The 22927-nt window shown below is 38.9% G+C and overlaps 1 protein-coding gene across 4 annotated transcripts in view; it reads left to right on the plus strand.

Moving 5' to 3' along the window:
• The window catches only part of LOC126299438 (carnosine N-methyltransferase-like), a 686336-nt gene that overhangs the window by 654563 nt on the left and 8846 nt on the right, over nt 1-22927 (plus strand). The window lies entirely within an intron of this gene.

Genomic DNA, 22927 nt, shown 5'->3' on the forward strand with positions numbered 1-22927 from the left:
CTTACATCTAAACAAACAAGGAAAGATTTGCATTTGTAATAGGCTTGCTTCTTTCATACACATGGCAAAAACTGAAAAACCACGCACTGGTACAGGAAAAAAGCATACAGAAATGGACAATCAGATAGAAAGTGCCAGTCTTGAAGTGAAAGTGACACCCACGAAAAAACAGACAGTTATGGACCATTTTATAACAAAAAATAAGCCCAATGAAAGTCATAACAACACACTTACTAGGTCAAATTTCAAGCCATCAAATGCAGCAACAAGGCAGTCATTAATGGACAGATGGGTGAAAAAGGATGGGAAAAAAATGTTCAGTCGCTCCTGAATAAACTAAATGAAATAGAAATAATATTAAATGATCTAAATGATATTTCTGTATTATGCTTTACGCAACACTGGCTCAAACAAGATATGTTAGAGCAAACATACCTTCCTCAGTTCAAACTTGCAATTATGTTTTGTAGGAAAATATTGAGTCTTGGGGGTACTTGTATATATGTTAAAAAAATTGAATTCAATAGTGTAACTAAATACCCTAAACTGTCCTGTGAAAAAGATATAGAACTCTCTATTACTTAACTACCAAGCCAAAATACAGTTATTATTTGCGTATACAGGTCACCAGATGGAGACAAAAAAGTGTTTTACAATCACATGTAGAATCTCTTGGAAGAAATTATAATTATGTGTGGTGACTTTAACATTGATTTTTTAAAATACATAAATTCAGAAATGATATTATAAATTTACTACAACCATTCAACATCAGTCCAATAGTAACTGAACCAACTCGAGAAACACCTACCTCTGCATCTATTATTGATCAGATCTTGATAAATACGTGCAAATACGCCTACAACACACAAGTTGCGAACATGGGTTTTAGCGATCACTATGCTCAGATTCTTGCAATGAATGTTTCAGGACACCAAATTCCCAGTCAAATACACCACACTGTAAGGAATTTCAGTATAAAAAATGTGGAATATTTTTGTTCTCTCCTAGAGGGTGAAAGTTGGAAAGATGTATATGACTGTAATGAGACCAATGAGAAATATGATAAGTTTATGGCTACATTCAAACGTTTTTTGAAATGGCTTTTCCCCAGAAAACAACTATGCTAAACTCTACTCAAAAAACAGACAAGTGGATTACAAAAGGGATAAGGATATCATGTCAAAATAAAAGGAGATTGTATGAGTACTCCAAGCATAATACCAGTCCTGACTTTATTGCATATTTCAAAAGATACAAAAGAATATTAACATGAGTTTAAAAAAAATAAAAAACTATAAAATGACAAAATATTGTGTGATTCCAAGAATAAAACTTAAAGCAAGCTGGCAAATTATGAGGAAAGAAATGGGTAGCAGGCCAGTTAATCACAGTAATATAGAGCTGATTGTGAACAAAAATATACTAACTGACCCCAAACATGTTGCTAGTGCTTTCAACAATTATTTCTCAAATGTAGCACATCAGTTAATAAATACACACCATGACAAACAGCCAACCAGTCACTCAGATCAAAAAATCATTTATTCACATTATTCCTGTAGCCATCAACACCTGAGGAACTGTCAAGAATCCTAAAAGAATTACCTAATAAATATTCAGTGGGTGTTGATGAGACACCAGATGCTATTATCAAAGCTAGTGCAACATTTATTGTGGAACCACTAACAGACATAGTAAATTCATCGTTTGAGAGTGGTGTATTTCCAAATAATCTAAAACTGCAAAAGTAACACCTTTGCATAAGAAGGGTGCAAAAAGTGATATTGCTAATTATAGATAAGTTTCAGTTTTCTCAGGTTTCAGCAAAATTATGGAAAAACATGTTCCATAGAAGATTAACAGTTTTCTTAAATAAAGAGAGGCTGATAAATGGCTCCCAACATGGGTTCAGAGCTGGAAAGTCAATTCAGTCAGCAATTTTTGCCTTCTTAAATGAAGTATTAAAAGCAGTGTTTGGTAAACAACATGTATCTGGGATATTTCTGGATCTAAGTAAAGCCTTTGATGTAATTGATCATATTGTTCTCTTGTGTAAATTAAGTAATTATGCTAGTTTTTACAGTGATGAGCATAAAATCAAGTATGGAGTCCCACAAGGGTCAGTTCTAGGGCCTGTCCTATTTCTGCTGTATGTAAATGACTTGGCTAGTAAAATGCATGATGGAACCACTGTACTGTTTGCAGATGACACTAATATTCTAATCAAATCACAGAATGAGGAAATCTGCAGGAGGCTGCGATATCAGTTATGCGTACCTTAACACACTGGTTTAAGACTAATAGGCTCATCATAAATTCTGAAAAAACTTTGGTAGTTAACTTTCATACCACACAAAACCTCCATCGCGCAAACCCTATTTTCACTATTGAAGGAAAAGAATGTGTTGAAGGTCAGTCATACAAAATTTCTGGGGGTACATGTTCAGGCAGATCTGAAGTGGGAGGTAGACTAAAACAATTTAAATAAGTGACTGAATTCACTAGCATATGCTGTTAGGATCCTCACTCAAAATAGAAGCTGCTCATCAGTGCTGACAATGTATCATTACAGTTTACAGTCGCTACTTATGCACGGAATAATTTTTGGGGGGAATTCCACAAATACTACAAAAACATTTAAAATACAGAAAAAAATTATCAGGGTGATAAAAAAAAGCTAAATGTTAGGATTCCTGTAGGCCCCTTTTTAAACTCTGAAAATATTTCCACTGCCTTGCTTCTATATGTACGAAATGCTAATTTTCACAAAAGGAAGCATCTTAAAAAAGGAAAATCTCTTCAAACACAACTGTGATATACACACATATGAAACTAGACAGAAGATGAACCTACACAGGAACACAGTAAATACAAACTTATACAAAAGAGCGGTGTATCATTCTGGAGTTATGTTATATAACCATATGCCTTCTTACGTAAATTGCATACCAACATTAAATGCATTTAAAATAAAGTTAAAACAGTTCTTGCTTGACCACTGGTCATATTCTTTGTCTGAGTTTATGGAACATCATAATCATTTACCGAATTTCATTAAGTGTCAATTCATAATATAGTTTACATTGTGGTTATCATGTCATCTCACTTAATAACTACTATTATCACATGTAGAAGCAATGTAGTACACCAACCTACATTATTATGCATTTTTATTATGTTAACAATGTAGCCAAAATGACTACTGTATTGCAAACTAACTAGGTTTACTACTGTCCTATATCGCATCTACAAACAATGTATGAAACTGTTTCTTGGACCAATAAATAAATATTAGGTAGTCGCACCCGATACTGAGCACATTAACCAGTTGTAAGAATTCATGTGCATGTCCATTAAGGTGGTAAAAAATGAAGAACATTTTTGTCTAAGATTATGCATGTTGCAGTTGTTTACATTCTATGTTCTTTTCATTGTTCCTATTTTACTACTGTCACCGGATTATACTGTTGTGTGGCAAAATAAATGCAACCATGTAAAATTTCTGTTTGTTGTTTCAATTTTGGACACCAGTGTACATTTAACTTTCTTTGCCTAGACAGATTTTATACAAAGTATTGGAGAGGATGTGATATTTCATCATATATGCCAATTTCATGTGTTCTTGGTGATATTTTGGGGAGTTTTAACATTTTCCTTGTTTCTGCATTTTCCTCAATTTTGCATTTTTCAAGTCTGGACTGCACAAATGTGATACATGGGTATTTCACTGTGTTATGTTCCCAAAAACTGCTGCAGGCAACAAACAACTTAGAAGCGGATCGTATATTTCCTTCTGGCCCCGAGACGTGGCTCGGAAAACTCTTCCTTAGATAAAGTTGATCAATGTATCACATTAATCTGTCCAGTTGCTGATAGGTGACACCAAAAATAGAGGATTTCAGGCAAAATATTGAATTTCATCCTCCAAAATTATTTCACTGTTGATGAGTATACCACAGTTCCACTTTTGACAGTTTTCCAAGCACTGAAATGATAAATATAAAGTTAAGTGATTGCAGAATTTAAATCCAGTTAAATTTCGTCAATAGTACAAAGGCAACTGTATTTGATCCAATACCTTTTTGGTTATTTGTATGTTATATGAAAGGATTTATTCATCTTCTTGTAGCTAATTCTTTTTTCTGTAGTGATTAGATTAGATTTACTTTCATTCCAATTGATCCATAGTGAGGAGGTCCTCCAGGATGTAGAACATGTCAGAAAAACAATAATACATGACAAATATGTATAACTGAAACAAACTGTTCCATAGATTTCGTGTTTGTTTTGAATACACTCAGAGAGAGTCCCTTTAGTCATCCATAGTGCCAGTAGTGCTAGTGTTTGTTTTGAATACAGTCCAGAGACAGGTAGTGCTATTTTCATTGTTTTCTACAAGAAGTGTCTAGTAACCACAGTTTAGTCAACTATCAGCCGCCTTTAGTGAATTAGCAGTCTAGTTAAAGCTTGATTAACTTTCTACAGTAAATTGATTTCTTAGGATGGATAGGATGTGTGACTGCTGTGTACGGACGCAGGAGGAGCTGGCCACTGTTCACGAACAGCTGAACGTGTTGATGGCCAGGGTCAGGCTGCTGCCTCGGAGTGTAGCGGCAGTGGGGAGTCTGGTGTGTCGCATGGTACACCCCAGGTGTTACATGCTTCACCCACTGTCCCTGCTGTCGAGACATCTTTGCAAGTACCGGGCACAGTTGGACCACCCTCTCCCCAAGGGGAGTGGTGGGTTCAGCGGCGTTCGTGGCGCACGAGGCGGAGGGTCAATGTGGAGGCTGGCCATGTGGCGTTGCCCGCTCTGCCTGTGAGTGGACATGTGGCTGCTCCTTCAGCAAGGTCCGAGCAGGCACACGGGGGGAAAGGTTTATTAGTGATTGGGAGCTCCAACGTTTGACGGGTGATAGAGCCCCTTAGGGAAATAGCGGAAAGGTCGGGGAAGAAGGCCAGTGTTCACTCTGTCTGCTTGCTGGGGGGTCTCATCCAAGATGTGGAGGCCCTGCTGGTGGCGATAGAGAGCACTGGATGCACCCAACTGCAAATTGTTGCTCATGTCAGCACCCATGACTCCTGCCGTCTGGGTTCAGAGGTCATCCTCAGTTCATACAGGTGGTTTACAGAGTTGGTGAAGGCGGAAAGCCTTGTTCGCAGGGTGGAATCTGAGCTAACTATTTGTAGTATTGTTCCCAGAACCAGTCACGGTCCTCTGGTTTGGAGCTGAGTGGAAGGCTTAAACCAGAGGCTCAGACGATTCTGCGGAGATCTGGGGTGCAAATTTCTCAACCTCCGTTATCGGGTGGAGAAATGCAGGGTCCCCCTTAATAGGTCAGGCATGCACTACACGCAGGAAGCGGCTACAAGGGTAGCGGAGTATGTGTGGAGTGCACGTGTGGGGTTTTTAGCTTAGAGAATTCCCTCCCTAGGCCCGACAAGACACCTCCTGAGACGCAGCAAGGTAGGAGTAGGCAAAATGCAACAGGGAATAACAATATTAATGTACTAATAGTAAACTGCTGGGGCGTCTATAGAAAGTTCCTAGAATTGCTCTCATTAATAAATGGTCACAATACCCACATAGTACTAGGGACAGAAAGTTGGCTGAAACCAGATGTAAACGGTAATGAAATTCTAAACTCAGATTGGAATTATACCGCAGAGACAGGCTGGACAGTGAAGGGGGAGGCGTGTTTATAGCGATAAAAAGTGCAATAGTATCAAAGGAAATTGACGGAGATCTGGAATGTGAAATAATTTTGGTTAAAGCAGGCTCAGACATGGTAATTTGATGTCTCTATAGGCCCCCTGGCTCAACAGCTGTTGTGGCTAAGAACCTGAAGGATAATTTGGAAAATATTTCAAGTAGATTTCCTCACCATGTTATAGTTCTGGGTGGAGATTTTAATTTGCCGGATATAGACTGGGAGACTCAAACGCTCATAACAGGTGGCAGGGACAAAGAATCAAGTGAAATTTTTTTAAGTGCTTTATCTGAAAACTACCTTGAGCAGTTAAACAGAGAACCGACTCATGGCGATAACATATTAGACCTTCTAGTGACAAACAGACCCGAACTATTTTGAAACAGTTAACGCAGAACAGGGAATCAGCGATCATAAAGCAGCTACTGCATCGATGATTTCAGCCGTAAATAGAAATATGAAAAAAGGTAGGAAGATTTTCCTTTTTAGGAAAAGTGACAAAAAGCAGATTTCAGAGTACCTGACGGCTCAACACAGAAGTTTTGTCTTGAGTACAGATAGTGTTGAGGATCAGTGGACAAAGTTCAAAACCATCATACAATATGCGTTCGATGAGTATCTGCTAAGCAAGATCGTAAGAGATGGAAAAGAGCCACCGTGGTACAACAACCGTGTTAGAAAACTGCTGCGGAAGCAAAGGGAACTTCACAGCAAACATAAACATAGCCAAAGCCTTGCAGACAAACAAAAATTACGCCAAGCGAAATTTAGTGTGAGGAGGGCTATGTGAGAGGCGTTCCATGAATTCGAAAGTAAAGTTCTATGTTCTGACTTGGCAGAAAATCCTAAGAAATTTTGGTCTTATGTCAAAGCAGTAGGTGGATCAAAACAAAATGTCCAGACACTCTGTGACCAACACAAGAAACAGTTAAAATCGCTCAAAAGAGGAAGACTAGAAATCTACTTTGTAGGAATCGGCATGAGTTTTGAAAAAGACTATCGTGTGAAGCCCAGCTCACGCTATTCGTCCACGAGACTCAGAGGGCCATAGACACGGGTTCCCAGGTAGATGCCATGTTTCTTGACTTCCCAAAGGTGTTCGATACAGTTCCCCACAGTCGTTTAGTGAACAAAGTAAGAGCATATGGACTATCAGACCAATTGTGTGATTGGATTGAAGAGTTCCTAAATGACAGAACACAGCATGTCATTCTCAATGGAGAGAAGTCTTCCGAAGTAAGAGTGATTTCAGGTGTGCCACAGGGGAGTGTCGTAGGACCGTTGCTATTCACAATATACATTAATGACCTTGTGGATGACATCGGAAGTTCACTGAGGCTTTTTGCGGATGATGCTGTGGTATATCGAGAGGTTGTAACAATGAAAAATTGTACTGAAATGCAGGAGGATCTGCAGCGAATTGACGTATGATGAAGGGAATGGCAATTGAATCTCAATGTAGGCAACTGTAATGTGCTGCAAATACATAGAAAGAAAGATCCCTTATATTTTAGCTACAATATAGCAGGTCAGCAACTGGAAGCAGTTAATTCCATAAATTATCTGGGAGTAGGCATTAGGAGTGATTTAAAATGGAATGATCATATAAGGTTGATTGTCGGTAAAGCAGATGCCAGACTGAGATTCATTGGAAGAATCCTAAGAAAATGCAATCCAAAAACAAAGAAAGTAGGTTACAGTACACTTATTCATGATTAATAAAATTCTTTTCCGGGCTATTATGCCGTGGTCTGATGGATTTCGCATTGTAACCCAACGTTTCGTCCCCATCTGCGTAGGACATCTTCAAGGGGGTTCGTGGCTTCTGTTAACTTCCGAAACACACACTGTCTCACTACTGACTGCAGCAAATTTTTGTTTTCGCGTGCTCCCGCGCATAGGCGTGACGTCACATGTTTTGAATACGCGAGCGCAATTGGCCGTTGTCGGTTGCCGCCGTCCGCTGTTGCTATCATCCCATGGCGGAAGACTGGTACACATCTTCTTCAGCACCGGCATCCAGATGTCATTCAATTTCACGCCCTCCTCCTTCCTATTAAAATTCCTGGGGTGTTTCATAATCTCTATAGCCTCTCTGTAAAGCCTTTCATCATGCCTATGCACGGGAGCACGCGAAAACAAAAATTTGCTGCAGTCAGTAGTGAGACAGTGTGTGTTTCGGAAGTTAACAGAAGCCACGAACCCCCTTGAAGATGTCCTCCGCAGATGGGGACGAAACGTTGGGTTACAATGCGAAATCCATCAGACCACGGCATAATAGCCCGGAAAAGAATTTTATTAATCATGACAGTTCCGGCCGTGAAAGTTTACATTTTACAAGTACACTTATTCGTCCACCGCCTGAATATTGCTCACCAGTGTGGGATCTGTACCACAGAGGGTTTAAGAAGAGATAGAGAAGATCCAACGGAGAGCAGCGCGCTTCATTACAGGATCATTTAGTAATCACGAAAGCGTTACGGAGATGATAGATAAACTCCACTGGAAGTCTCTGCAGGAGAGACACTCAGTAGCTCGGTGCAGGCTTTTGTTGAAGTTTCAAGAACATACCTTCACCGAGGAGTCAAGCAGTATATTGCTCCCTCCTACGTATATCTTGCAAAGAGACCATGAGGATAAAATCAGAGAGATTAGAGCCCACACAGAGGCATACCGACAATCCTTCTGTCCACGAACAATACGAAACTGGAATAGAAGGAAGAACCGATAGAGGTACTCAAGGTACCCTCCGCCACACACCGTCAGATGGCTTGCGGAGTATGGACGTAGATGTAGATGTAGATGTAGATGTAGATGTAGAAGCTAATGTACTTTCCACAGGTCCCCAGTGGAATGATCGTCATTTTTGTAATGAACACTATATGAAAGAATCATTTTACAAATGCACTGAATTTAAAATAAAAAAGAGTTTTTTTATGTATAAGGTAATAAATGTGCAATTTAACTACTACAATACTTATTTACAATGAACACATTACTGCACTGACATGATAGAAGTTAGATTGTACTTACACACACACACACACACACACACACACACACACACACACACTGCACTGAAATGGTGCAGATATACAAATCAGTTGATTCTACTGAGAAATTCATCGATGGCCACCAATAAATCCTTTAGGCTTCTCTTAAACTGAATTTCATTGGTTGTTAGGCTTTTTATGGCTCCTGGAAAGTTATTGAAAATGTGTGTTCCTGAGTAATGCACACCTTTTTCTACGAGAATTAAGTGATGTTAAATCCTTGTGAAGATTATTCTTATTTCTAGTATTGATTCCATGAATTGAGCTGTTGGTTTGAAAAAGTGATATATTGTTAATGACAAATTTCATTAAGGAATAGATACATTGGGAAGCAGTAGTTAGAATCCCTAGTTCCCTAAACAGGCATTTGCAGGATGTACTTGAGTTCACACCACATGTAACTCCTACTGCACGTTTTTGTGCCCGGAAAACTTTAGCTTGGCTTGATGAATTACCCAAAAAATAATCCCATATGACATTATGAAATGAAAGTAAGCATAGTATGCCTGCTTTTGCATTTTTATATCCCCTATGTCTGACACCCCCTCCATGAACCATGGACCTGGCCATTGGTGGGGAGGCTTGCGTGCCTCAGCAATACAGATAGCCGTACAGTAGGTGCAACCACAACGGAGGGGTATCTGTTGAGAGGCCAGACAAACGTGTGGTTCCTGAAGAGGGGCAGCAGCTTTTTCAGTAGTTGCAAGGGCAACAGTCTGGATGATTGACTGACCTGGCCATGTAACACTAACCAAAACGGCCTTGCTGTGCTGGTACTGCGAACGGCTGAAAGCAAGGGGAAACTACGGCCATAATTTTTCCCGAGGGCATGCGGCTTTACTGTATGATTAAATGATGATGGCGTCCTCTAGGGTAAAATATTCCGGAGGTAAAATAGTCCCCCATTCGGATCTCCGGGTGGGGACTACTCAAGAGGATGTCGTTATCAGGAGAAAGAAAACTGGCGTTCTAGGGATCGGAGCATGGAATGTCAGATCACTTAATCGGGCAGGTAGGTTAGAAAACTTAAAAAGGGAAATGGATAGGTTAAAATTAGATATAGTGGGAATTAGTGAAGTTCGGTGGCAAGAAGAACAAGACTTCTGGTCAGGTGACTACAGGGTTATAAACACACAATCAAATAGGGGTAATGCAGGAGTAGGTTTAATAATGAATAGGAAAATAGGAATGCGGGTAAGCTACTACAAACAGCATAGTGAGCACATTATTGTGGCCAAGATAAATACGAAGCCCACACCTACTACAGTAGTACGAGTTTATATGCCAACTAGCTCTGCAGATGACGAAGAAATTGAAGAAATGTATGATGAAATAAAAGAAATTATTCAGATAGTGAAGGGTGATGAAAATTTAATAGTCATGGGTGACTGGAATTTGGTAGTAGGAAAAGGGAGAGAAGGAAATGTAGTAGGTGAATATGGATTGGGGGAGAGAAATGAAAGAATTTTATGGTAGAATTTTGCACAGAGCACAACTTAATCATAGCTAACACTTGGTTTAAGAACCATGAAAGAAGGTTGTATACATGGAAGAACCCTGGAGATACTAAAAGGTATCAGAGAGATTATATAATGGTAAGATAGAGATTTAGGAACCAGGTTTTAAATTGTAAGACATTTACAGGGGCAGATGTGGACTCTGACCACAATCTATAGATCTGTAGATTAAAACTGAAGAAACTGCAAAAAGGTAGGAATTTAAGGAGATGTGACCTGGATAAACTGAAAGAACAAGACGTTGTACAGAGTTTCAGGGAGAGCATAAAGGAACAATTGACAGTAATGGGTGAAAGAAATACAGTAGAAGAAGAGTGGGTAGCTTTGAGGGATGAAGTAGTGATGGCAGCAGAGGATAAAGTAGGTAAAAAGACGAGGGCTAGTAGAAATCCTTGGGTAACAGAAGAAATAATGAATTTAATTGATGAAAGGAGAAAATATAAAAATGTAGTAAATGAAGCAGGCAAAAAGGAATGCAAACATCTCAAAAATGAGATCGACAGGAAGTGCAAAATGGGTAAGCAGGGATGGCTAGAGTACAAATGTAAGGATGTAGACGTTTATCTCACTAGGGATAAGATAGATACTGCCTACAGGAAAATTAAAGAGACCTTTGGAGATAAGAGAATCACTTGTATGAACATCAAGAGCTCAGATGGAAACCCAGTTCTAAGCAAAGAAGGGGAAGCAGAAAGGTTGAAGGAGTATATAGAGGGTCTATACAAGGGCGATGTACTTGAGTACAATATTATGGAAATGGAAGAAGATGTAGATGAAGATGAAATGGGAGATACGATACTGCGTGAAGAGTTTGACAGAGCACTGAAAGACCTGAGTCAAAACAAGGCCCCCGGAGAAGACAACATTCCATTGGAACTACTGACGGCCTTGGGAGGGCCAGTCCTGACAAAACTCTACCATTTGGTGAGCAAGATGTATGAAACAGGCGAAATACCCTCAGACTTCAAGAAGAATATAATAATTCCAATCCCAAAGAAAGCAGGTGTTGACAGATGTGAAAATTACCGAACAATCAGTTTAATAAGCCACAGGTGCAAAATACTAACACAAATTCTTTACAGACGAATGAAAAAACTAGTAGAAGCCGACCTCGGGGAAGATCAGTTTGGATTCCGTAGAAATACTGGAACACGTGAGGCAATACTGACCTTATCACTTATCTTAGAAGCTAGATTAAGGAAAGGCAAACCTACGTTTCTAGCATTTGTAGACTTAGAGAAAGCTTTTGACAGTGTTGTCTGGAATACTCTCTTTCAAATTCTAAAGGTGGCAGGGGTAAAATACAGGGAGCAAAAGGCTATTTACGATTTGTACAGAAACCAGATGGCAGTTATAAGAGTCGAGGGACATGAAAGGGAAGCAGTGGTTGGGAAGGGAGTAAGACAGGGTTGTAGCCTCTCCCTGATGTTATTCACTCTGTATATTGAGCAAGCAGTAAAGGAAACAAAAGAAAAATTTGGAGTAGGTATTAAAATCCATGGAGAAGAAATAAAATCTTTGAGGTTCGCCGATGACATTGTAATTCTGTCAGAGACAGCAAAGGACTTGGAAGAGCAGTTGAATGGAATGTATAGCGTCTTGAAAGGAGGATATAAGATGAACATCAACAAAAGCAAAACGAGGATAATGGAATGTAGTCGAATTAAGTCGAGTGATGCTGAGGGAATTAGATTAGAAAATGAGACACTCACAGTAGTAAAGGAGTTTTGCTATTTGGGGAGCAAAATAACTGATGATGTTCGAAGTAGAGAGGATATAAAATGTAGACTGGCAATGGCAAGGAAAGTGTTTCTGAAGAAGAGAAATTTGTAACATCGAGTATAGATTTAAGTGTCAGGAAGTCTTTTCTGAAAGTGTTTGTATGGAGTGTAGCCATGTATGGAAGTGAAACATGGACGATAAATAGTTTGGACAAGAAGAGAATAGAAGCTTTCGAAATGTGGTGCTACAGAAGAATGCTGAAGATTAGATGGTTGGATCACATAACTAATGAGGAAGTATTGAATAGGATTGGGGAGAAGAGATGTTTGTGGCACAACTTGACGAGAAGAAGGGATCAGTTGGTAGGACATGTTCTGAGGCATCAAGGGATCACCAATTTAGTATTGGAGGGCAGCGTGGATCGTAAAAATCATAGAGGGAGACCAAGAGATGAATACACTAATCAGATTCAAAAGGATGTAGGTTGCAGTAGGTACTGGGAGATGAAGAAGCTTGCACATGATAGAGTGGCATGGAGAGCTTCATCAAACCAGGCTCAGGACTGAAGACCGCAACAACAACAACATGTCTGACACAATTCGCATTGCAAACAGAGATTTGTTAAGACACGTAAGCAGTTCTGTGGTGTGCTCTTCCCACTTGAATTTATTATCAAGCCATAATCTGAAGAATTTAACACTGTCCACTTCTTCTGTCTGCTTGTCACTGTATGTTAAGCATATACTCGTGAGACACCCCTTACAAGTTCTAAACTGCATGTAGTGTGTTTTTTCAAAGTTTTGTGACAAAGAATTGGCTAGGAACCAGTAATTAATGTCCACAAATATTTCATTAGCTGATCTTTCTAAGACTACACTTGATTTGCTATTTATTGAATGTTAGTATCATCAGCAAACAAAACGAACTTGGCATCTGGTAATGTTACTGATGAAAGGTCATTGACGTACACAAGAAAAAGTAAGGGCCTCAAAATGTAACCTTGTGGGACCCCACATGTAATTAGTTCATAGTTGGATGATGCCTGATAGCTTAATACATGTCTCTTTCCTAATAACACCCTTTGTTTCACACCAGAAATATAAGATTTGAACTATTTTGCAGCATTTCCTGTTACACCATAATATTCTAATTTACTTAAAAGGATAATGTGATTTACACAGTCAAATGCCTTTGACAGACCACAAAATATACCAGTTGCCTGCAATTTTTTTATAATGAATTAAGTATATTTTCACTGTAAGTGTAGATAGCCTTCTCAATAGCAGAACCCTTTAGAAATCCAAACTGCGACTTTGACAGTATGTTATTTGAGATAAGATGGTTATAAAGCTGATTGTATATTACTTTTTCTAAAATTTTTGAAAATGCTGGTAAAAGTGAAATTGGACGGAAATTTGATGCTATTTCTTTATCTCCCTTCTTAAACAGTTGCTTAACTTCAGCATATTTCAACCATTCAGGAAATATTCCATTGATAAATGACTAGTTACACAGATAGATTAATATGTTACTTAACTCAGAATCACATTCTTTAATTAACTTTGTTGATATTTCATCATACCCACTAGATGTTTTTGATTTTAAAGATTTTATGATGGACATTATTTCTGTTGGGGTAGTGAGGATCAAATTCAGATCATGGAAGTTACTTGAAATGCCTGGTCTGGGGTATTCCATAAATAAATGGCATCCGTACATCCTTGAGGGATGATGGTGTAGCATGCTTGGTTCAGAATCTGCAGCGTCTGCTGTGGCTAAAAAGTCCCACTTGAGAGTGGCAGTCCCTACTGCAGTTTGGACATGTGAAATTTGAGGGACTTCAAACAGAAGCCGCTCTCTCTCTTCGCTTTGCCCTCTTCCTGATTTGTTCCTGTGTGCGTTCGTCCTCTCAGAGCTTGGGATTGCGCACAGTTACTCGCCACTTGACACGGTCATCTGCAATGCTTTCCCAGCGACTTGGATTGATTCTGGTCTTGGTCAGGTCTCTCTTGCAGACATCCTTGAAACAAAGATGTGGTCGTCCCACTGGCCTCACACCTTCCTGAAGTTCGCCATACAGCAGCTGTTTCGGTATCCGTTCAGGATCCATGCGCCTGACATGTCCCAACCATCTTAGATGTCGATGACTCAGGAGTGCAAATATGGTGATTGTGCTTGCACGATGAAAGACTTTGGTGTTGGGTACTCTATCTCTCCAAGAGATCTGAAGGATCTTCCGGAGGCAGTGGAGATGGAAGCTGTTGAGTCGAGATTCATGCCTAGAAAGAGTTGTCCATGTCTCACAGCTATAGAGAAGGGTGCTTATAACACAAGTGTTGTAGACTTTTAATTTAGTTTTTGAGGTAAGTAGTCCATTGTTCCATACTCTGTTTTTCAATCTAGCCATGACAGATGATGCCTTTGCGATTCTGTTAGTAAGTTCAGTGTCCATGGACAAGTTGCTACATATTGTGGATCCCAAGTAGGTAAAGTCATCAACTATCTGGAGAGGATTGCCATCAATGCTATTGGATGGAAGGTTGGTAGTGCTCTGCGCCATGATCTTAGTCTTTTGAAGGCTGATGAGTAGACCAAACTTTTCACAGGCATTTGATAATTTGTTGATTATATACTGCAGCTCATCTTCTGTGTTCACTACTAGAGCTGCATCGTCCGCATTTAACAACTTACGGATAACAACTGTATTTACTTTGGTCTGGGCCTTGAGGCGAGCAATGTTGAAAAGATTTCCATCAGACATCGTATGTAGATACATTCCCTCCTCACAGTCTTCAAAGGCAAATCTGAGCAGAAGGGAAAAGAAAATCCCAAATAATGTAGGAGCTAACACACACCCCTGTTTCACACCGCTATCAACAGGAAATGCTTCTGGTGTTTTACCGTTGAAGCAAATTGTTGCTTGTGTTTATAGACTGAAATAGGCCATTGTAAAACCATTGCATAAAAAGGGGGATACGTCGGATGTCAACAACTATCACCCAATCTCTCTTCTGACAGCTCTATCAAAAATTTTTGAGAAAGTAATGTATTCAAGAGTAGCCTCCCATATATGTAAAAATAAAGTACTAACAAAATGTCAATTTGGTTTTCAGAAAGGCTTTTCAACAGAAAATGCTATATACGCTTTCACTGATCAAATATTAAATGCTCTGAATAACCGGACATCACCCATTGGTATTTTTTGTGATCTCTCAAAGGCCTTTGACTGTGTAAATCATGGAATTCTTTTAGATAAGCTAAATCATTATGGTTTGAGGGGGGCAGTGCACAAATGGTTTAATTCATACTTAACTGGAAGAATGCAGAAAGTTGAAATAAGTGGTTCATATAATGTTAATACAAAAGCTGATTCCTCAAACTGGGGGGCTATCAAGCACAGGGTCCCACAGGGTTCGGTCTTAGGTCCTTTACTGTTCTTGATATACATTAATGACGTACCATTCCATATTGATGAGGATGCAAAGTTAGTTCTTTTTGCTGATGATACAAGTATAGTAATAACATCCAAAAACCGAGAACTAAGTGATGTAATTGTAAATGATGTTTTTCACAAAATTATTAAGTGGTTCTCAGCAAACGGACTCTCTTTAAATTTTGATAAAACACAGTATATACAGTTCCGTACAGTAAATGGCACAACTCCAGTAATAAATATAGACTTTGAACAGAAGTCTGTAGCTAAGGTAGAATTTTCAAAATTTTTAGGTGTGTCCATTGATGAGAGGTTAAACTGAAAGCAACACATTGATGGTCTGCTGAAACGTCTGAGTTCGGCTAAGTATGCTATTAGGGTTATTGCAAATTTTGGTGATAAGAATCTCAGTAAATTAGCTTACTATGCCTACTTTCATTCACTGCTTTTGTATGGTATTATATTCTGGGGTAATTCATCGTTGAGTAGAAAAATATTCATTGCTCAAAAACGTGTAATCAGAATAATTGCTGGAGCCCACCCACGGTCATCTCGCAGACATCTATTTAAGGATCTAGGGATCCTCACAGTAACCTCACAGTATATATATATTCACTTATGAAATTTGTTGTTAATAATCCAGCCCAGTTCAAAAGTAATAGCAGTGTGCATAGCTATAACACCAGGAGAAAGGATGATCTTCACTATGCAGGGTTAAATCTGACTTTGGCACAGAAGGGGGTAAATTATGCTGCCACAAAAGTCTTTGATCACCTACCAAACAGCATCAAAAGCCTGACAGATAGTCAACCAACATTTAAAAATAAATTAAAAGAATTTCTAGATGACAACTCCTTCTACTCATTGGCTGAATTTTTAGATATAAATTAAGGGAGGGAAAAAAACTAACTTAAGCATTAGTGTCATGCAATATTTTGTGTAATGTAATATCTTGTACAGACATCTTTCATTAACCTGACACATTCCACATCATTACGAAGTGTCATATTCATGATCTATGGAACAAGTATTAATCTAATCTCATCTCTAATATAATCATGGAAAGAGACAATTATCTGCAGTAGTTTAGGTGGGCATCCAATCTTCTGCAACAGTTTGAAAAGCCCATTTCTGGTCACTAAATCAAATGCTTTAACAAGGTCAATAAAAGCAATATAAAGTGGCCTCTGCTGCTCACGACATTTCTCTTGTAGCTGTCTTAAGGAGAAGATCATATCTACGGTTGATCGGCCGGGCCTGAAGCCACACTGAGATTCTGGGTAGATTCTGGAAGCTAAGATCTGTAATCGCATTAGGATGACTCTTGCATAAGCTTTCCCGGCTACACTTAGTAATGAAATGCCTCAGTAATTGTTACAGTCACTTCTGTTCCCTTTTTGTTTGTATAGAGTAACTATCTTCGAATTCCGCATACTCATTGGGACATAATCTTCTTCCCAGCTGGTTGTGATAAGTGTATATAAATGTTTGAGAAGAACTGACTTGTTATACTTAATAACCTCTGCAGGGATCCCATCTTCACCTGGGGCCTTTCCGTTAGCAAGAGAATCGATTTCTCTACTAAGTTCTTCCATAGTAGGCATTGCATTTAGTTCTTCCGTAACTGGCATTTGTTTGATGGCATCACATGCATCCTTGCTAACTTCATTCTCGGCTGCATACAACTCGAGGTAGTGTTCAACCCAGTGTTCCATTTGTTTGCCTTCATCAGTAATGACTTCACCCGTCCAATTGCTTTCTTAATACCATCGTACATTGCCTTAATATTCCCAGAGTCGGCCGCTTTCTGTATACCTGCACATAAATTCAGCCAGTAGTTATTTGCACATCTCCTGGATGTTTGCTGTGCCCTGTTCTCTGCTTTTCATAGGTCATCTCAAGTTCTTTCATTTGGGTTTCTTTTGTAAGCAAGCAGGGCTTTCTGTTTAGCCTCAGTGACTGGTTCCATTTCTTCCAAATTTTGCTCATACCAGTCCTTATTCCTTTTTCCTTTTATTCCATAGGCCAATACTGCTGAGTTGTAGATTGCACCCGAGAGTTTTGCCCATTTCTTATCAACATTCCTTTCTGCTTGCACGTTTCCTGGGAAAGCACTTTCAAAATTATTGGCAAAATCCTGCTTTCTTTGTGTGTCATGAACATGATCTGTGTTGATACGGGGATGACCTCTCGGTTTAGCGTGGTGACATTTCTTAGGAGCCTCAATGTGCACTCCACTAGGACGTGGTCTGTGTTGCAATCAGCACTATGATAACTTCGTGTCAGTAGCACATTTTTGAGACCAGTATGCCTAGCTATGACTAAGTCAAGTTGATGCCAGTGATGAGAGCGCGGGTGTCTCCAAGACACCTTGTGCTGATCCTTAAGCTGGAAATATGTGTTTGTGATACAGAGTCCATAAAAGCAGCAAACTTCAAGCAGTCTCTGGCCATTTTCATTCATTTTTCCCACCCCATGATGTCCCAGGCAATTCAGCCATATGTCGTTATCTAATCCAACTCTAGCATTAAAGTCCCCTAGAATATACAGTGTCTCGGTGCTAGGTACCTTGGCTATTCTGTCACTGAGTAAGTCATAAAACATGCTGGATGATTAGGTAGGAACGTACACATTTAGGATGTTGACAGTGCCACTTGAGGAGCATATTTTCAAATCAATAATTCACTCTGTTCCACCGGATGGTGGCACAGTACAGTCCAGGAGGGCGTTTTTAACAGCAAATCCTACGCCATGAAGTCTTGGCTCGTTTTGAGACTTCCCCTGCCAGAAGAATGTGTAATTATCCTCCCTGATAGAGCCTGCATCTGGAAGCTGTGTCTCCTGCAGTCCCACGATGTCTACATTCAAATGATGGAGCTCTCTGTAAATTACGGCAGTCTTACGGATGAAATCAACCTCTTGGGCATCGTCAATGTATTCCATAGCACCATCTACAGAACCTGACAACCCCATCTTTTCAGTAACAGTTATAAAATGTTTGGTAGAAAGTTCTGCAACACTATACACATCTGTCACTAATGTATCATTTACTCTTAATACTATTTGTCCCTCTTCATGTCTAGTTCTACCAGTCTCCTCCTTCACTATATCCCATATTGCCTTTATTTTGTTATCTGATATGACTATCTTTTCCTCATAATATATTTGCTTTGATGTTCGTATTACAGTCTTTAATATTTTGCAGTATTTCTTGTAATGTGCTATAGCATCAACATCAGAACTGTTTCAGATTGACAGATACAGTTTTCTTTTGGTTTTACAAGATACTCCTATTCCTTAAGTAGTCCATGGCTTCTTTGTAGACTTTGCTCTAACCTTGGTTAGTTTTGGGGGAAAACAGTGTTCAAATAAGGTAAGCGGTTTATTAGCAAAAGTGTTATATTTTTCATTCATGCCATGAACACTGCAAACATCAGTCCAGTGAATAATCAATTTTTGGCTTATTGATTACCCACTTGAGCTCAGATTTAACAGATTTTATATCCTGTTCAGTACTAACATTTGACAGAAGGAACTGCATCTCATGGTCTGAGAGGCCATTGACTATTGGTTTTGTAATGTAATTTTGTTCATTGGACTTTTCTATAAAGATATTATCAATGGCTGTTTGTGAGCAACTGGGTACCCTAGTGGGGAACCTTACAGTGTGAATTAAGTTGAATGGTAGTGTTACTAACTCAAATAAGTTCTTATTGGGAGAGTCTTTAAGGAAATCTACATTGAAATCACCAGCAAGCACTATTTCTTTGTTTTTGGTTGTTAAATGGGCCAGTACAGCTTCAAGGTGGTTTATGAACAGATTAAAGTGACCTGCAGGTGCTCGATATACACTCAATATTGTGAAGGATTTTTTTGAGAAATTCTAGTTCTGTTGCACATGCTTCCATATGCTGTTCTTGGCAAAATTTATGAATGTCTGTGTTCTTAAATTTATGACAGTTCCTGATGAATGTGGCAACTCCTCCTTTCTCCATTTCTGCTCTACAAAAGTGGGATGCTAACCTAAACCCTGTAACACTTAAAAGCTCTATACCAGTGGTCGTATGATCTTCAGAGGGGCACATTATGTCATCTGGGTTTGAGGACTCTAATTCATGTATACAGATAATTAATTCATTAATTTTACTTTTCAGTCCTCGAATATTTTGATGCAGTAAAGATAGCTGATATTTCACATTGACTTAGTTAAAATTGGGTAGAGTTGAAATATCTGCTGATTGTTGAAAATTCTTAACCAATAGGTCTCAGTCCTAACCTCTCTTAAAATTTGGTTTCTTTCTGTCCTCCCTACCCTAAAAAAAGGGCCTTTTCTGAACCCTATAACCACTGGTATTTTATCACTCATGACAGTGCCTCCCCCCTTTAACTTTCCTGCTATTTTCCCAGCCAGTTTGCCCTTCCCTTTCCTGTTGAGATGAAGGCCATGCCTAGTATAATCCCACCTATTGAGAGAATCAACAGGAACCACACCAATGTGTGACCCTGCACCCAACATAACCAGCTGTTCCAACTCTGAATTAACTCTCTTGACAGAAGAATTCAAATGATGTCGGTCATGGCGCCCAAGAACAGATACAAATTCAGCACTAGTATGCTTCAATGATGATGCAATCCTTGCCAGGTCACACTCTATACTATACCCAGGATCTCTGTCAATACTATTACCTGGCCCACCCACTATAAGTTCGGTGTCTTCCTTAGTGAAATCTTTGCAAAGTGATCCTAAATCCTCTGTAACCTGCTCCAGACCAGCACTAGATGTAAACAAAATTGGTGACCTGGTATTCTGATCCTAGTTCATCCTGTAAAAGTTGGCCAACACCTCTTCCATGGGAACTACCTAATAACAACACTTCCTTTATCTTTACTGATTTCCCTACATTCTTACTTTTCAATTTGCTGCTAAAAGTTTGTTATGCCCTGTCTACACCTGCAACTGCTTGAGGCACACTAGCTTCTAACTGAAGCAACAGGTCAAATCTATCCCCTCTTTACCCTTCTTCCTCCTTAACCTGTCAAGATCTCCCCTGGCCTTGTCTAACTCAGCCTGAAGGGTGGCAGTTTTCCCCTCCTGTTCTAGTCCCTTCCTATCTTGACTACATATCTTACAAAACCACTGATGAGTCTCATTTACTTCTCCTATTCCCGTGCCACTACAGTCACCCACAGGGAAAAAACAACAGCACCTGTCATACCAAAGCTCCGACCTAAGAACTCTATGGCAAGTCAAGCACTTTTCCCTCATGATAAATGTAATAGTTTATTAAGAATAAGTCAGTTAAATTACAGATAAACATGAAAATATGATTCCACAAATGTGGCCTATACACAACTGTGTGTAGACAAAAACAACAGTGCAAAATTTCTGAAACAACTTAAACTTTATGCTACTTTCCGGAAATGTGAGTTAAATAATGAAGAGGTATGCTACAGTTAAATTCCTGGAGAGCACAAAAAACAACTTGACGAAATTCTAGAGATATGCTGCAGCAAAACGTAAACAGAAAATAGGACTGTACGATTTTTTTGTGTTTTCTTCTATATTACATAAAGAAAAACGAAACCTTTAATGGTACACTTAAAAGGCACACTAATACACCTATTTACCACGTAATTAGTACTAAACTATATGTTTTTATAATCTAAAATGACTTATCTTTACAAAAACACCAAAACTTGTGCTAGTCGCCTGGCTGCAGGGCTGCCAACCTTGAAGTGTTCGAAGTGATTGAAAAAGCCACAAGTCATTTATGTCATTAGCCAATGAACATAATGATAGACCACAACTCACACATGGCCACTGTCTCTGCCTGCTGAGGCCAGAGACAATAGTCATGTGTGTGAATGTGTGTATGTGTTTTCTACTTTGGAAGAAAGCCTTTTGGCTGAAAGCTTAAATGTATGGCAGTCTTTTTGTTGTGCTCATCTCTGACTCAACATATCCTCTCTATGGTTAGTAGCACTCTATCCTTTTCATGATATTGTAAATATAGATGCCACATATAGCAAAATTAAAACAAAAACAGTTTCGAGAAAAGTGAAGTATCAGAGAAGATAAGGCTAAAAGGTGGAATATACAGAACGACAATATAAAAGAGAGGATCTTGATGACAATATTATGGATAGAAAAGAGGGAGTGGATGAAGATGAGGTGGGTGATGTTATTCTGCAAGAATAATTTGACGAAGCTCTGACAGACCTAAATCGAAAAAAGGCACTTGAAAAATATGCTAACCCTATGACTTATCTTTTATAGAATTTGTACATTTAGAAAAAGAGTGTTGACTGGAATATACTTCTTAGAACACCAAAATTTTCAAGCACATGTGGCAGAAGATTACATGTAATCTGTACAGAAATGAAACTGCAGTTCTAAGAGTCAAAGGACATGAAAATGTTGCAGCAACTGAGAGGGAGTGGGACAAGGTAATAGCCTATCCCCTATGTTATTCAGTCAGTACATTGATCAAGCTGTTAGAAAACTAAGGACAATTTGTGAACATGCATTAAAAGTTTGATACAGACATAGTAGATCTGTCAGAGATGGCCAAGCACTTGGAAGGTCAGTTTAAAGGAATGGGTGTGTCTTAAAGTGGTTATAGGATGAGCATAATGAAGGTAGAACAAAAGTAATGGGGTGTAGTTGAACTAAATCAATTGATACTGAGGGTATCAGGTTAGGAAATGAACATTGAGGGTCTGATTTATAAAATGGTTGATCTTAGATTAGCACAAGAAATGAATTCAGACCATGTTGGACTTGGAAATCTGCATTGTATTACATGAGATTATTTTGCCATGAATTGGGATCTGCTTTGAGTAGCAAAATTTCATGGCTCAAGTCAGGTTAAATTGCAGTTGTTTTCACACAAATAAAAGATGAAAAGGCAACAAGCTATTAAAATCAAAGCACTCATCAGGAGTAGGTAATATACCAGATTTTGCTGTTATATGTGAATCACTGATAAGTCTTGTAAATCTATCCATCTCAAGTAGCAACTTTCCAACAGTCTTAAAAATTACTAAAGTGAAATCACTTCACCAAAACAGAAGCCAAGAAGAGATGGCAGACTCGACCTGTTTCTTTACTGTCAGTGTTTTCGAAACATGTAGAATTTCTTTTTTTAAAAAAAAAAAAGACTGGTTTCTTAAATAAATATTAGTAGAATCACCACATGGACTTAGAAAAAAGCCACTCAACAGAAGCAGCGATCTTTTCTGTTCTATATGAAACACTGCAGCTATCATTTGGCAGGAATGTACCTTGAACATATTTCAAGACTTATTAAAAGTCTTAGACATTATCAATCATAATAAATTAATTATTATTATTGAGAACTGTGATATTAGGGGAGAAGCACATAACTGGATTAAATCATACCTGTATGAAAGAAAGCAGCTCGTAGAGCGAAGACAATAAGTAAATGGTACAGTCAGTATACATCAGTCAGATCTATTACTGCTCAA

Source organism: Schistocerca gregaria, chromosome X (genome assembly GCF_023897955.1).
Source record: "Schistocerca gregaria isolate iqSchGreg1 chromosome X, iqSchGreg1.2, whole genome shotgun sequence".
NCBI classification, from domain to species: domain Eukaryota; kingdom Metazoa; phylum Arthropoda; class Insecta; order Orthoptera; family Acrididae; genus Schistocerca; species Schistocerca gregaria.